The 11,296-nt window shown below is 36.1% G+C and overlaps 1 pseudogene; it reads left to right on the plus strand.

Annotated features, from left to right (window-relative positions):
• The first annotated feature begins 7,621 nt into the window (after window positions 1-7,621).
• Window positions 7,622-9,101, plus strand: LOC128028865 (piggyBac transposable element-derived protein 4-like; annotated as a pseudogene).
• Window positions 9,102-11,296: the final 2,195 nt, after the last annotated feature.

Genomic DNA, 11,296 nt, shown 5'->3' on the forward strand with positions numbered 1-11,296 from the left:
CCCCCCCCCCACCCCCATCTCCCAAAACAACGATTTTATTCAACCATATCTAGTGATGGGCGATCTCAAAACACTGCTTCATGAAGCTTAGAAGCTTTACGAATCTTTTGTTTCAAATCATTTGCTCAGAACGTGTATCAAACTGCAAAAGTCACACGAACCATTGAAATTTCAAAACACTTATGACGTAACGAAGCCTCATTTACTGAAATCATGTGACTTTGGCAGTTTGATATGCTCTGATTTGAACTGAAAGATTAATAAAGCTTTGAAGCTTCATGAAGCAGTGTCATCCATCACGAGATACTGTTGAATAGTCATTATTTAGTTTTTTGGCACACAAAAAGTATTTTCATTGCTTCATTACACTAAGGTTGAACCACTGTAGTCACATAAACTGTTTTAAATATGTTTTTAGTACCTTTCTGGGCATTGGAAAGGGAAATGATCTTGCTAGCAATGTAGGCATCACTGGGCCATCAGGTTTTATAAAAAATATCTTAATGTGTGTTGTGAAGATGAACAAAGGTTTTAAGGGTGTGGAATGACATGAGGGTGAGAAATGACAGAATTTTCACTTTTGGGTGAACTGTTTTAATATGACCATGTTGGTCATGTTTCGGTTATAACGCAGTTTGAATATTTCTTTGTGTCAAGGTCCATGATGGCCATTATGTTCCAAGTAATAAAAAAGAAATCATGCCAAAATTTCATATCCATTTAAAAAAAAATGAAATAATTTTAAAATAAATAAAAATGAGTTCAAAATAATATACTTTTTATGTCATTTTTTTATGTAAATTTGAAAGTGATTTATAACATTTTGACCTGTTTTTTTTTAGATTTTAAAAATGTTATTTTTTTATATTTTTTTGGTGAATTAAGTTATGCATTATATAACACTTTATGCAGTTAAAGTTAAGTCAGCAATAGGGAAAATATATTGTATGCTATCATTTTACATACTTTAAATATAGCAAATACACATATGCTTTTTTTCAAAGAATTGCTTTGCACAGTAAACTACTTGAAAGTGTGCATTTGCTATTTAAATAATTGTTAAATGCCATATACAATGTATTAAAAATGCAGTATATAATATATTTTTTTGTAAAAATGCAGTATACAAAATATAAAAAAATTACTGTAAATTTTACAGTAAAATACTGGCAGCAGGGTTGCCAGCCAGTTACTGTAAATTTTACAGTAGTCTTACTGTAATTTAATTTACAGAATTTTACTGTAATTGAGAATACAGGAAAAATCTGTAAATTAAATTACAGTACGACTACTGTAAAATTTACAGTACCTGGCTGGCAACCCTGCTGCCAGTATTTTACTGTAAAATTTACAGTAATTTTTTAACAGTGTATGACCCCTTTAAAATACTAATTAAAAGCCCTCAAATTCGAACTACAATCTGGGCTTCCTTTTTTATGAATTATTCAATAGATAGATCTTGTCTTTTATAAAGAAAGAGGTCAGGGATCTTGGGCTTAAAAAGGTTGGTGACCACTGATCTAAACTTTTCTTAGAAAGTTCTCCTCGGAGATGCATTCATTTTAACCCCAATGCCCAATTATATTATTTTGGTTTGATTTATGGTCGGTATACCAGTGCATGTATATTTTCAATGTCTATTTTATTATTTTTTATTTAATTACCTGTCTATCTATTCTACTCAGTGTTTTCATGCTTAAAGTTTTGAACAGAAATCATGTTAAACTTTTTGGTAGCAGTACAAGACATGGCCAGCTGACAAGATGCATATGATATGCAAGTTACATAAAACTATAAAAGCACCCCAGCCAAAGTCAGTCCTTTTGAACCCTTCATCAGATATTCTGTAATTCGCTTGATGCATGCCTGTGCAAGTGATCAAATCACCCAGTCAGTGTTATTATTATTATTATTATTTATTTATTTATTTTTACCAGCAAGGAAACTATTGACATTATTTGATTAGAAATACTACTATATCTACATTAAAAAATATCTCCATGTGTAAAAATAGCAGTATTAAATTTTATTTTATAGAACAAAACTGTAACAAATTACTATTTCAAGCCACAGACCTTCAAGCTTCTCTTTTGTTTACCACATATTTATAAATTAATCTCAGTATACATTTTGGGAAGGTGGTTGGTGTGTTGCCTTTTATAAATGCATGGTGCAAAAACATTGACCTGTGATACAAAATTATTTCTCTATATTAATTGATTACAGCTTTAAACAGTAATTCTTCACAGCACTGATAACTGTGAACTAAGGAAATGACTCAAGTCAAAACTTGACACCTCAGAAAGCTGCAAACAGCTGCCATCACTCTCCTCTTCACTCTGTCCTCCACCACTGCTGATGAGAGGTCATGTGATGCTTTTTTAAAGATCATTATTTTGTGTGTTTGGAGTTACATAGTATAGTGTTATATTAATAGTGTTTCTGTAGCTCAAGTGGTAGAGCATTGCATTAGCAAGCTAGCGTAAGGTTGGGGGTTCGATTCCCCGGGAACACATGATAGGTAAAAATTGTTAGCCTGAATGCACTGTAAGTCACTTTGGATAAAAGTGTCTGTTAAATGCATAAATTTATTTATTTAAATTTACATAATATGTTTTCATGTTTTAATGTTCAAAAAACACATTATTTTTCTAATATTGTACATTATTGTAGGTCCTCTATGTCCTGTCTCTCTCAAATGCACCGTTTTCTGAAAAGCCCCTCCTTCTGACAAGCACAGTCTGCTCTGATTGGCCAACTGACCCAGTGCATTGTGATTGGTCGATCACCGCAAGCACTCGTCAGACATGCAACACATCTTTCCATAATTGTGATCTTTCAAAATAAAAATGTAAAGACTGATAATAATGTCCTTAGTTACTGTGTGACCATCTCTCTCTCTTTCTCTCTCTCACACACACACACACGATGCACAAGACTCCGCATTTGAACAGTCAACAGCAAATAATTAAACAGAACATACTTCCAGCAGCTGATTCAGAAGCACCAGATTGTCGTAGCAAAGTCAGAATGACCTCCTCTCCTAGGCAGGGATGAGTAGTATTTCTAATGTACTTGAAATACAAAATACTACTTATACATAAATACTTTATAATCTTAGTGTAGCAGGACGAGTGAAGCCCTTCCTGCTTGCATTTGGTTGGCTGATTGTTAATTGCTTGTCCTATCATTGGGCAGTGAGCAAAGGTATACATTCGTGAGTGAGGTACCATGGCATCACGAGTCCCACCCCTTGCTTCCTGTGTTACATTTAGTTGTTTCCCAGAATGCATTTTGAATAAAACTCTGTGGCTAGGATTTGGCTAGGGTGGCCCATTTGCAGTTGAGGTTTGAGACCGAGTCAGCACGACTGGTGTGGGTGTTCACATTACTGATGCTTGTTTGTCTGCCATCAAACCCACTGTTTCCCATATAGACTGAATGAGCTCTCAGCTTCCTAGCATGTCATCCGGAGATGCTGTTGCTTTGTTTTGGTTTATGTTTTGTTGTTTTTCTGTGTGTGTGTGTGTGTGTCTGTTCCTTGGTTGATAAATGTTCTCTTTTTTGGGGGTGGTAATCATTGGAAGCTTTTATTGTGAATGTTTCTGAATTTGTTTTCATTTTGTTTTATTTTTTTTTAATTTTTTTTGTAGTAATCACAATTGATTTATCTCTAAACTTGGCTGAATGACCTAAAGATCAGCACTATTATTGATCTGCAACTAGTTCAGGTGTCTCTTACATTTCAGACTTATGCAAGAAGTAATGCATATGCAATGTAACAAAGTAAATGTACAGAAAAAAAGGCACAGGGATTTTTTACTGTGTAGTTGTTTATGTGCCTAATGACTGTCATAGTCTCACAGACTGGTAATTTTTTTTAACAGTTTAAAACTTTAAAATGTTATTATAAAACATTATGATACAAAATCATACCTTTTGACCAGAAATTTATTTTATTTTATTCTTAGTTCAATAAACAAACTGTATCTTTCTGCATGGTCGAATTAAAGTTGGTTTGTTTATATTATTAGGAGTATCAAATAAACTGCTGAGGATTGCTCAGAACTGACAGTGAAAAACTGCAGAAATGGTATCGCAGTATAAAAAACACATATATTGGACAGCAGCTTCTTCTTCATCAGGGCCAGAGCGAGTGGCAAAGTGGATGCCAGTTCTTAATCATACACTGTAAAACCCGACAAGTTAACTTAACTCAAACCGTTTGAGTAAACAGATTGCCTTGATTTAAACCATGTAAGTTTTAAAACTTTGCATTCAAGTAATTAAGTAATTAACTAAGTGCTGATTGAGAATTAGTGATGAACAGCTGCTGTTAACAAACAGAATCACTGAAGAAAAGAGAAACACAAGAACTACTACAACTGACTTCAGACACAGCTTTAGATGAAATCAACTGAAATAAAATACATGAAATCTCTCAAGATCTGATTAAACAACCCCACAAACAGCATCAGCAGCTCCACTTATTAATAACCAGACTGACTTTATTTCTGTCAGACGTCTACAGAAGATCTTATTGAGAATGAACTAAGGTTTAGATGTTGATTTATTGTTTCATTTGAAGTAACCATGTTAGAGATCAGTGATTGCTTTAGTTGTGCTCTTGACCCTTGACTTCTCTCTTAGTCTTTTCTCTGGATGTTATAACCGTGTGTTTCTAAAACACATTTGTTGTGACTCAAAAGCCCAGAAGAAAAGCCATCAGATGTTAACCTGTACCTAGGTGTAGGTTGTTATACTTTATATTGGTGATGATAATCATCAAATATTGATCCGTACGGAGTCTAATCTCTGATGAAATAGGCGTTGTATAATTTGATTGATTATAGTAAATGTGATTCTAATAGCCAGTGGTTCTGTAGTAATCAGTTAATAAAAAGACTTCTCAAACAGTGCGGTCTTCTATGGTGTCAGTTAGTCACACACAGACATCAATAATCAGAATATGAACCTCAACAATGGTGACCATAAAATTAAAAAAATAAAAAATGCTGCAGAGCATGCTGGGAGCCATGAATGACTTTTCTACTACAATAGTACCCAGCATGCATTGCAGCATGTTTTTTTTTTTTTTTTTCACCATTGTAGAGGTTCATATTCTTATAATTGATGTCTGTGTTTGACCACTTACTGGCATAGAAGAAAAATGTATGTGTACAAAATGTTTATGAAGTCATTTTTATATTAACTGATTATCACAGAATCACTGGCTCTTAATGTCATTTTTACTAGGTCCACTTCTACTAATTACACATCTATGTCATCAGAGATTAGACTCCGTACAGATTAATAACTGTGCATAATTATCATCACCTATATAAAGTACAACAACCTACACCTAGGTACAGGTTAACACCTGATGATATTTCTTCTGGGCTTTTGAGTTACAACAAACATGTTTTAGAAACACACGGTTATAACAGCCAGAGAAAAGACTAAGACAGAAGTCAAGGGTCAAGAGCCCAACTAAAGCAAACACTGATCTCTAACATGGTTACTTCAAATGAAACAATAAATCAACATCTAAACCTTAGTTCATCCTCAATAAGATCTTCTGTAGACGTCTGACAGAAATAAAGTCAGTCTGGTTATTAATAAGTGGAGCTGCTGATGCTGTTTGTGGGGTTGTTTAATCAGATCTTGAGAGATTTCATGTATTTTATTTCAGTTGATTTCATCTAAGTCTGTGTCTGAAGTCAGTTGTAGTAGTTCTTGTGTTTCTCTTTTCTTCAGTGATTCTGTTTGTTAACAGCAGCTGTTCATCTCTAATTCTCAATCAGCACTTAGTTAATCACTTAATTACTTAATTGCAATGTAAATCTTCTTTCAGTGAACTCAACTGAATTAAGTTCAGAGTACTTAAATGGTTTAAGGCAATCGGTTTCCTCAAACGGTTTGAGTTAACATAACTTGTCAGGTTTGAGTGAGGCTGTGTCTGAAGTCAGCTGTAGTTCCTTTCTCTCTTTTCTTCAGTGATTCTGTTTGTTAACAGCAGGTGTTCATCACTAATGCTCAATTATCACTGAATTAATCACTTAATCACTTAATTGCAATGTATATCTGCTTTCAGTGAACTCAACTGAATTAAGTTTAGATTACTCATAACTGTTAGTTTTTTCAACTTAAATGGTTTAAGGCAATCGGTTTCCTCAAACAGTTTGAGTTAACATAACTTAAGGATATCTGTTTACTCAAACCGTTTGAGTTAAGTTTACTTGTCAGGTATTACAGTCAAGGCAATCGGTTTACTCAAACGATTTGAGTTGAGTTAACTTGTCGGGTTTTACGGTGTATCCAAGACATGCACACACATGATGATCCTGTTTTCCCACAGTGCACTGCAACGGACAAGAGCAAGTGGTTAAGAGAAAGTGTGTTTACTCTATTAGCAGTGTCAATATAGCTCATGTTAACCCTCAATCGGTTCTTGGGGTCTATATGACCCCAATCGACTTTTCCTTGATTAAAAAAAAGGGTTCCCTTCATCTGAGTGGAATAATATTTTGTGACTTTTCCTACATAATCTATCTACACACACACAAAAAAAATGGGCTTGATTCGGTTGTTCTGAAGGTATGTAAAAAATTTTTTTACACTTCTGGTCTTCGGGGTCAATATGACCCCACATTGAAATGAATGGGAAATGTGAAAAAAACTCAATATTTTTTCTTCATTTGTCAAAAAAAATCTATAAATCCAGCATAAATCAGAAAATTTTCACACAGAAATGAAGGCCTACTACTAGAGCATAAATGTGATGTAGAAAAAGACATGCTCACTCACACACACACAAAAACACACACAAACAAACACACACATGTATATGTGTACTGCCACAGCATTTTTACAGAACTGGCAAAGGAAATCAGTCACAAATGCAGAACAAAGATATAAAAGGGTCAGACCTAATTCATGCACACAAACACACAGGCACACACAAGCACACACACACACACACACACACACACACACACACACACACACACACACACACACACACACACACACATGCATACATATGCAAACATGCATTCTCTCTCTCTCTCTCACTCACACACACACACACACAGACATATGCACACACTCTCTCTCTCTCACACAGACACACACACAGGTGTGACTGTCACAGAGAGAATTTGTATTTCTAATGAAGTCAAATGTAGAACACGTGTGAGTGAGACCTAATGCATGCACATGAACACTCACATGCAGAGAGAGCAAGACAGAGATGAAACAGAGATAAAAGACAACTGACCTTTTCCACTGTAAAAAGTTTACGTCTAGATGTAAGAGCTAGACGTGTGTTTGGAAAACAAATGAATTGTTCCCATACAAAGGCTATAAAAGAGGGTCTTTGGTGTCCTGCACACAGTTCATTCTGTGCTGGCAGTATGACAAAGCGCTACACTCTCCTCGAGACACTGGACCACTTGCTGGATTCCAGCGAAACTGAAGATGCCCTGGAAGACTCTGAGCCAGAAGACTCTGAGCCTGAAGACTCTGAGCCCCCTGAAGACAACACAGGGTTAGAAGATTACCAGGAATCGGATGATGACTGTGAGGAGGGAGATGCAGAATCAAACCTTCACTTCTAAAAATGGGGCAAGTAACCTGGTCTACTACCCCACCTTCCCAGGGGCCAGGGAGAGCTTCAGCAGCACGTGTGACAAAGCTGACACCCGGACCAACAAGGTACGCATGTTCTCGTGTAGAGGACATAAAGTCATCTTTTTTATTGTTTTTTCCACAAGCATCCAAAGAATCTTGGTGGAGATGACAAATTTGGAAGGCAAGCGAGTATATGATGCTGACTGGAGGGATGTCGACTGGACTGATATTGAGGCATTTATTGGTCTGCTTATTCTTGCCGGAGTTTATCGTTCTAACAATGAGGCCCTGTCCAGTTTGTGGGAGGCTGAAACTGGGCGTGCGATTTTTTGTGCTGTAATGACTCTGAAAAGTTTTAAAACTTTATCAAGAGTCATCCGATTTGATGACAGGGCAACAAGACCTGCTCGTCGAGAAGCTGACAAGCTGGCACCAATTCGGGATCTGTGGGATTTATGGGTTGAGCGTCTCCCACTAATGTTCAACCCTGGTTCAGACGTAACAGTGGATGAGTGCCTGGTGCCATTTCGAGGTAGATGCTCATTCAAGCAATACATGCCTAGTAAGCCGGCGAAATATGGATTGAAAATCTGGGCAGCGTGTGACGCCAGAACGAGTTATGCATGGAACATGCAAGTTTACACTGGCAAACCTCGAGGTGGCCAGCCAGAGAGAAACCAGGGCATGCGTGTGGTCCTTGATTTGACCACTGGTCTGCAGGGACACACAGTGACATGTGACAATTTCTTTACTTCCTATGCCCTTGGCCAGGAGCTCCTGAGAAGGAAGTTGACCATGGTTGGCACAGTTCGAAAAAACAAACCAGAACTCCCACCTGCTCTACTGACCACGAGAGACCGAGCTGTATTTTCTTCTCTTTTTGCATTCAATGAAACACACACTATTGTTTCGTATTGCCCCAAAAGGCATAAAAATGTGCTGCTCATGAGCACATGTCACAGGGATGGCAAAATCAGTGACAGGGAGGACAAGAAGCCAGAGGTCATCTTGGACTACAATCGCTGCAAAGGCGGAGTTGACAACCTTGACAAGGTATTTTACAAATTGTATTATTTGATGCATTGTTTAGCTAATTCAAAGTTGCTGAGTTAGTAATAGATATTTCATTTGCTAGCAGATATACTAATTTGTTTGTGTGTGTGTGTCTGTGTGTGTCTGTGTTTGAAATATTGCAGATGGTTTCAAGCTACAGCTGCAAGCGAAAGACTAGTCGATGGCCAGTGGTTGTCTTCTCCACAATCCTCGATGTTTCGGCCATAAATGCCTTCGTGGTGTGGAGAGAAGTCAATCCATCATGGGAGAGAGGGAAGTGTATGAAAAGGAGGCTCTTTCTAGAGCAGCTGGGAAAAGCTCTGGTGTCCCCTCAGATGGAGCGACGACAACATGTGCCTCGTACACCAGCCTCTTGCAGTGATTCTGAAGAGACAACAACAGCATTTGTCCAATGAGCCAGGGCCCTCCACTGATCCATCCCCAAAAAGAAAACGTTGTCAGGTTTGTCCACGGCAAAGGACACCAAAACTGACAAGCAGTGCACAAACTGCAAAAGAGCCATTTGTGGTGCTCACACGGTGTTCCTGTGCCAGATGTGCGTGGACTGATTATTGTTTTACAATTTGTTTTACATATTTTTTTTTTTTTTTTTTTTGTAGCTTGTTATTGCTTTTATGTTCCGTGTTCAGAATGTTATTGTTTACATATTATTTATTTAATTTATTTTGCATTCTAAAGTTAATCATTTATTTTTACACTTTGTTCATTAAAATAATGCATACAACAATATGCAACTAAAATCTGACTCCAAGTCTGTTCCTTTAGGTGTGTTTTAGGTGGCATTTTGTAAAAAACAGACATGTAAAAATGCGTCCAAAACTACAAAAATTCTACTATTCTAAAAATAATTATTTTAAATGTCCTTCCTAATGTTATATATATATATATATATATATATATAAATTCACAAAATTTATTTCAAAAGTTGTAATACAAGCAGTTGGCAACATGCAGTAAAATGAATGGCTCTCTATTGCCTTTGCTGGTCAAACTATTTCTTTCTTAAACTGCAAAGAATTTAGGTTTATCTCTAACCAGTAGAGTGCGTACTTCTACACATAACACCCAAATCAATATCCAGAAACAATTTAAATTAAATTTAGATCATAATTTAAGTGATTTTTTCATAAAAAATTAATATTTCACATGCAAGCTTATGTTGTAGTTGAGGAATTGTGTGGTAAATAGGTACAAAAGTACTTCATATCTCCCAAAACACAGCATGAATGAATAGATGAGAAGTAAACAAAAAAAAACATATATTATTTGTATAATTAAAAATGTATATTTTTTGTATAATTCTCGATCAATTGTTGGGGTCATATAGACCCCAAAGACCAGATGTGTAAACAGGAAACGAAGACCTTATTAGGGTTAATATGTGCAACAGACATGTATATATTTTTTACCTAAATTAAATCATGCAAGTTTTTTTTCTTAATTGTTCTTAAATATAAATTTTAATAATTTCCACTTTCCCACCAGGAAAAACTGCCTTCTCTCGATTAGAGAAGATCCTCAGAAACAAGAGAATTCTGAAAGATGTTGATAAACTGAGCCCTCACCATCAGACCTCATCACTGGAGGCATTCCGTAGCGGAATTCTGCACTTTGCGCCAAATAATGTTATATTTTCTTTCCTTGGAATGTTATGCAGGTAACTCAGTATAATGTGTATTCACATTTTAAAACACGCAAGTGTAACCTAAGTAATGTTTAACCATTATTTCTTCTCTATAGACTCTACCTGGCAGTCTTACATTTTAATGAGAATGCTGGGCATTCCCAAGCCACGACAGCAGCTGGAGAGCAACTATTTAAGGTGGTTTTCCCAAAATACAGGAAAGGACAGTGCTCTGCAAAGCCAGTGAAAGTAGAACCAACCTTCAGTGAGTGTAACGACACAATATCAGAAGCTGAACATAAATTGTATACTTTATTTATTTATTTATTTATTTATTTATTTTATTTTATTTTACAAACAAGACACCTTATAGACCATTTTATATCCAAAACCATTTAGCCACAACACTAAATGAGCAACACAACTTCAGAGTAATCTGAAAATAACAACAACTATATATTTTTTTTATTTGTACAGAGTATGTGGAAAAAGCGTTGGAACTTATATTTGAGAACGTTTTTGTGGACCTAACCCCTAATATAGACGATATCCTGAAGATCTCCATACCTGAGGATCTCACGTCCCAGTTTGACAAACCAGACAAACGGGAAGTGATAGACAGCTATGTGTCTAGGTTTAATCAAAGGCAGGTCTGAACCCTACATATGGTCCCTGAGCATTAGGGAACTCTGCCCTTATTTGTTGCATACACGGGAAGTCAGCACAACCCTGATTCTCCAGCCCAAAATGCCCCAACACCAGCTGACGAAACTTCTGTATGCCAAAAACCTGTAACGGCTTAGAAAATTCAACCATTTATTGTTGTGAAAGTTTGTTATTTAATGTCATAATTTCATTTATTTATTGCTGTTAGTTTTTTGACAATTATTTTAGCTGTAACTGCATTTTTATATAGATATATAACTTATTGCACACCTCTGTGGAATACAGTAAAACAGTATTTCT

The sequence above is a fragment of the Carassius gibelio genome, chromosome A15, assembly GCF_023724105.1.
Source record: "Carassius gibelio isolate Cgi1373 ecotype wild population from Czech Republic chromosome A15, carGib1.2-hapl.c, whole genome shotgun sequence".
NCBI classification, from domain to species: domain Eukaryota; kingdom Metazoa; phylum Chordata; class Actinopteri; order Cypriniformes; family Cyprinidae; genus Carassius; species Carassius gibelio.